Here is a 6,618-nt window from a genome sequence, read left to right on the forward strand (position 1 = left end):
TTGCAAATTTGCATGTTGTTTTATCCAGAAAATTGCTTCTTCTTTTTGTAATTCATCCCTACACTGAGCTCTATACATACATTTTATTCATCCTCTGAACTATTTAGCCAAGGGTTGGTTGCAGGCAGTAAGAACCCTGGACCAGCCACCAGTCCTTAACAGGACTAAGGCAAGAAAATTAAACATTCAGGCTAATTTGCATCTTAGGCAAATTTTGAGAGGCAAAATAATGTAAAATTAATGAGGTGGACACAGAATATCATATGTATCAGTGGATTTTTGATTATGCCACCTACTGTTGCAGCACATCCCACAGGTACTCTATTAGTTTGAGATCTGGTAGCTGTGGAGTACATTTGCATACCTTAAAGTTAATATCATGTTCAAGAAACATCATTGAATGAGTTCTGGTGCATTATTCTACTGAAAGTGGCCATCAGAGGATGTGATCATAAAGGAATGGACAATCCTGAGCAGCAATACTCAGTTTGTTTAAACGACACTCAACTTGGGCGCCTTAATACCAGCTTTCTTCCAATCCAAGGCCTCAACATTACATCACCACCACCTAAACCACTGGTACAAGGCACAATGGATCCAGGCTTTCATGTTGTTTGATCGAAATTATGACCCCATCCTCCATAATGTGACAGCAGATATCTAAACTCATCAGACCAGGCGATGTTTTTCCAAACTTCACTTCTCCACTGACTGTTTGACTCAACTGACTGAAGTGTCTCCTGATGTGGGTTTTCTGCTGCTGTTGCCCATATGCTTCAATGTTGTACATGTTGCACATTCAGAGATGCTCTTCTGTATTCTGTTATAATGATTGGTTAAATAAATTGCTGTCAGTTCAAAGCAGTCTGGCCATTTTTTTGCAGGAAACTGCCAATAACTCTGTAAAGCATAGAGATGGTTGTTCAGGAAAATCCCAGCAGTTTCTAAAATACTCAGACCAATACTCAGACTCAGAAAAGCACATCTGGCACCAGCAACAGATGCCATGTTCAAAGTTTAAATTATTTTTACTAGCTAAAAAACCTCTCAATGGTTTGGCCAAACAATACTTTGCTGAGTTGCTCACCGTTTACAACCGAGTTAGACCCCTCAGTTAATCACGTGCAGATCTTTTAACTGTTCCTAGTTATTGTAGTCCTGTTCTTTGGAACAAGCTGTCTGCAGCCCTGAGATAAATTATATCTATTCATAAATTTACTGTATTTTTCGGACCATAAGGCACACTGTCAATGAATGGGTCTGTTTTCATACATAAGGCGTACAAACTTTTGTTTTGTTTTATTATATTTTACTTTTATCACTAACTCAAAGTGTTATAAACCTCCCCTTCTGACTGCGCTGAGGCACTGAGCTTCTGCCATGTCATTGGTTTATTAGATACAACATCAACTAGCACTTGAACCTGGTGTAGCAGCTATACCTAATGAAGTGGCCAATGATGTAAAAGACTACATTCATAACAGGAAAGAAAAAAATATCATCAACAGATCGACAGTTGGCAGCACTGATGTACTCCACAGGTCACGTGTTTAAATGCAAATCACATGAATTTTGTTTTATGAAAGCTAAAAGGTAATGCCTTCACATTGGTCTGCTAAACACTGAAAAATAGCTGGCTTAAAGAAAAAAAAAGACAATATTTTTAGGCCAATTAGCTGCCTATTTATAGTTGTAATTTACCAAAAACTCTTTGATCTGAATCTTACATATCTATGTAATTCACAAAATCACCACTAGATGTCGCTTTTTGATTAAAAAAAAATATCGCCAAGAACTTCTCATAGCTGCAGTCAAGGCTTAACATTTAAATTGCTGTGGTCTGATTTGAGGGTGTGAGCTCTAAAAAGAACTCTCGGTGTCGCTTTATTGAACCTCAGCTGGTGAATGGGGCACTGACCCAAGATCCTCTGTGGTTAAATTGGATAAATTAAGCAAACCTAAATTAGCACTGAGATGTTCAGACATTCACCTGTGCTGAAATACTGATTCTGCCTAGATATTGGGGTTTCCCCCCCAAAAAATATATTTTATATATATATATATATATATATATATATATATATATATATATGAATCAACATCAGTTACTATTCAGCAGTATGCATCTCCCCCAGCTTATTAGAGTCAAGCTGCATCATATGCTCGTCACATTAAATCTGGAGAGAATGTCTTATACATGTAGGTGGATGCGAGAATGTGTGTGCGTGCGTTGTTTTGCGTGTGCATTGCACACGTGTGTTTGTCCTTCCTCTATTCCACATAGACAAACAGGAATGAGGAACTCATGGCCAGTCAGAGGCTGATTCAGATCCCAGTGGCTCTCCGGAGAACATCTGGGGTCATCATCTCCTGCTGTCTCATACTTCACCTGCTCTCCTTATCGCTTCCTGTAGTTTCTGTGACTTATGGCGTGCAGAGTTTAAAAGCTGCACAACGGTTTGGAATCATCTCAACAACAGCTTACTGTCTGAAAACGGAGAAGCATTTTTTGATGCACTTTTTCTGAAACTGTGTAATGATCCAAATGAGCCAAAGAACAATGCATTGAGATTAAGATAAGACTTCAGATCAGAAAGCCTGCTCTATATGACTGTGGGTGGGGTGAGAAGGGGGAAGCATGATTTAGGCAACATAATAAGCAAAAGTGTAAGAGTGCAGCCTTTCTTATCTTCGTCTCTCTCTCTCTCTTTCCTTTAAATATTGTGATATCTCCGTTTCCCCCAAGCTCCTTGTCTTCCTCGATTCTTGCATATGGCAGACTTTGTGACAGTAATTTAAATTTAAAACACATGAGGGGAAATCCTAGCCCGCGCTGCTCTTTAATGGGCCGTCATGGGATTGGAGTATGCAGAGAATGATTGAATTTTGTGAGAAGGCCAGGAACGATCAAGTCTCGCCTGACGTTATGCAATCGACCATTCCCCTCTCACAACGCGACGTCTGGTAAAACCTAGCAGGAGGAAAAGGGAGGAGGGGGTTGGATAAGGGTTGGAAACCTCAACGTCTAGACCAAAAAAGAGAAAAACATTTTTTCTTCTAAACGACTCAAGACTTCATAAAAGAGAAACTTGGCTATCATACACACACACACACACACACACACACACACACACACACACACACACACACACACACACACACACATGTATATTTATATATATATATATATATGTATAAAGCCAAACAAGATGTGATGGGCCACATCAAAAGCAGAGATGGATTGCTTTCAATGGTTGTAAATGAGTCTTTTTACACTGTAATGCATGACATCCTATATTTCCTGACAGATGGAAACATGTGGATCCCATACAAAGCCTGCCACACTGTTTTATTTATATGATTGTGTCATGTCTGTTTTCTGCCTTTCTCTCCTCACCTGCTTGGTTCACTTTGACAATGTCAAGGCAGAAATTCAACAGACTCTGAGGCACTGATATTGCTGCACTGTCCAAGCTTTCACACCCTCTGAGTAAGATTAAACCCCTGCTATATATCCTCTCAGTGAAGCAGGAGAGGCTACCTTTCCCGTTAAGTCCATTATATTCAAATAGGCGGGGCCTTTTCTTTCTTTATCTTTTTCTTTTTTCTTCTACGCAAACAAGACAAAGTAATCAAAAGTTAAAAGCAAACACTCAAGGAGGCACTTAGCAAAAAAGAGAAAGCTTTTATGATAAAACATTCATATACAGTGCAGGAGACAGGTAATCTTTGAGGATGATAGGGTTGTCTTGTGGTCAGTTTCTGTATAGTATTGCTTGGGGAGTCTTGTAGATGAATGCTCCTAATAACATCCCTGCCCACCCATCAGCTACCAGAGAATGCAGGCAGAGCAGCTAATACCTGAGTGTATTTCTTCAGGGGTGTGAAGTATGCCTTAAAGAGCTGTTGGAGGCAGCAGTAAAGTAGGGTTCATTACCTTGACAGACTGATGACAGCTACAGTAAGAATGGCTGAGGTGCACGCACACACATATAAAGGCTCAGTAATGTGCTATCAGTGATGCTGTGCTATGCACAGTAGAATTTTGCATAAATGATGCCCGAGATGCTACAGTCATGCTTTCACTGAGATGTGGTGATGAGCAAGTCATTGAAAAGTACTCTGTGGTAAATATGCTAGGTTTGCATTTGAAAAGGTTTTAGTGGCCAAAGAGTTTATTTTATTTATTTTGTCGCTGAACGTTGGGTGAGTACAGTATATTGACATCACATGTACCAGCAGCCAAGGAGATTAGCCATAGTAAATACTGGAAACAGGAAAGCAGAATAGTTCTTATGGATGCAAAACAGCATGATCACGAACATCACAAATTAACACAGTAAAACAACTTTTTCTTATTTTCATTTCAGTGACTTTTAAGACACAAGAAGCTTTGGAGAGGGTGAGGCTGTTTACTAGGAGTGCACTCGCACAATCTAGGGTACTCCTGTAGCCGGTCCCAAGCCTGAATAAGTGGAGAGGGTTGCGTCAGGAAGGGCATCCGGCATAAAATCTTTGCCAACTCAAACATGTGGATCATCAAGAAAGAGATTTCATTGGATGTTACCAGGATGGACAAGATTAGAAACAAGTACATCAGAGGGACACCTCAGGTTAGAGAGGCAATGCTGAGTTATTTGAGAGGAGGGATGGTGGCTAGCTCTCTTATTGTTAAGCCTAGCTTAGATCCTTACCAGATTACTACACAGATATTAGCAGCTGAAGCCAGACTAATACCTGCTTAAATTCTCCAACTTGTAGGAACTAGTTTGAATTCAGAGTTATATTCCATGAAAGATCTAAACATACATCCCTAAAAACTCTTTAAAATATCTTTAAGAACGTTCATATCATCTAAAATACTTCAGTTTTTAAAAATATTTTTAACATCTTCTGTTATTGTTCTCAGTCTTTAGGTTAATTAAACTCAACTGGTTCTGATGGTAACTTTTAATGTTAGTTTAGGGAGCAGTTTAAATTCACATTCACAGATGACAAAGAATTTGTGGCAAGACATTTACTGATAATTTTATGTTGGGTTTTAAAACTTTATAAGTATAAAAAAAACAACAACAAACGAATTAATAAATAACTAAAGAAGCAAACTCACAGTCCATCGTTTCGGGAAGTCAGATCGCAGGGGTTGCATCTGGGGTCAGCTTTAGGTCACTCTGGGCATCCATTAGTGGCCTTATTTAGAGTCTTATTCCTTTAAGAGGAGTGATTGGCCAGCAAAGACAAAGAATCATTACCTTTGCCCGCCCCCTCCCTGCCAGCAGTCAATAATGAGGGATCATTAAAATGAATAGATGGACATTCCCCTTTTCTCCGGATCCTTATTGCAAAATCAGTGTCAGGGGAAATGAAGATTGAGCTTGGAGAAGGCGTCTAAAAGCCTCACAGTGATTGTCGTGAACTCATCTGCAGTGCCAGGCTCCTTTATCTACTGTAAGAGTCTGCACCTGCCTGAACTCCTGACTAGCAAGGGCTTTTACTGTAGCCCATTAAGAGCATCCCTAATGCGCGCTACAGCGTACTTCAACATAAACATTCTGCATATGTACCGAAACATTTACAGCAAACAACACAAGAATGATTGCTTTGGATGTCTTGAGGCTTTTTTTTTTCTCGTCCACGAAGAAGACGGAGCTCTCAGAGTGAACTACAAATGTGATATTAAACACTTCGACTTTGATGCGGAGGATAAAGTGATCATGTGATGCGATCGTATAAACAGACACTTAAAGACAATTCTCACTTTTCACATGTCTTAAACTCAAGCATCTGTCCCGTCGCTGAATTTTATAAATCCTTGCACAACACTTCATGCATCACAAGAGTGAGCGCAAATCAAGCTGAATGATTACAGATGGAAAATAAAAGAAGGCACAGGATTTTTCCAGGCCCCATCTGGTTGCCTTTCTGGGCAACCTCTTAAAATGTCTTTTAAAAAGGTGATTTGTCTGTGGATCCGCAATAATGTGATCGTGTCAGCGTGTCTTCTGCTGATCCTGTCACATGTTGAAACCATCCCATAAAAACTGGGTTTGTGTACACCTGTGGAGCTGGGCGGCCCCGCCTCACACACATGTAAACATGTGCCGAAATCCACACACACACACACACACATGGTCCTTATCTTCCTCCTTTATCATCCTAAAGGTAACTGATAAGAAGGTCTGTTTATAGTCATCTGACATATGTTTCAAACGAATAAAAGCGAAAAAAAAGTCACAGAAACTGACTCAAGAGACCAACAGAGATCAAATGCTGGACTGGCTTATGGGACAGAGTTATCAAAGGTCCCTCAATGTGGTCAAGCAATTATCTCTTAAAGGATCTCTTAAAGTCACCCCCATGGCTCTCTCAACATGCCCTTCATAACAGAAGTATACTGAGGATTTACTGCTTGCAGGTGGCTCATGAGAGACAAGGGCAGGTGCTCCACCACAGTGCCTTTACACTTGCTTCATAAAAGCCCAAATCAAGGGCTCTCTGGGAATACAATAGGGGAGGAAGTGGGACCAAAAAGGCACTATAAATCTGTATAGTGAAACTTCGAAGTCTGACCCCTCTGCCAGGCTTTGTGGACATGTTAACCTTTTTTGGGGGGGGGGG

Source organism: Haplochromis burtoni, unplaced genomic scaffold (genome assembly GCF_018398535.1).
Source record: "Haplochromis burtoni strain Fernald_Lab_line unplaced genomic scaffold, NCSU_Asbu1 Contig_392, whole genome shotgun sequence".
In the NCBI taxonomy this organism is placed as follows: Eukaryota; Metazoa; Chordata; class Actinopteri; order Cichliformes; family Cichlidae; genus Haplochromis; species Haplochromis burtoni.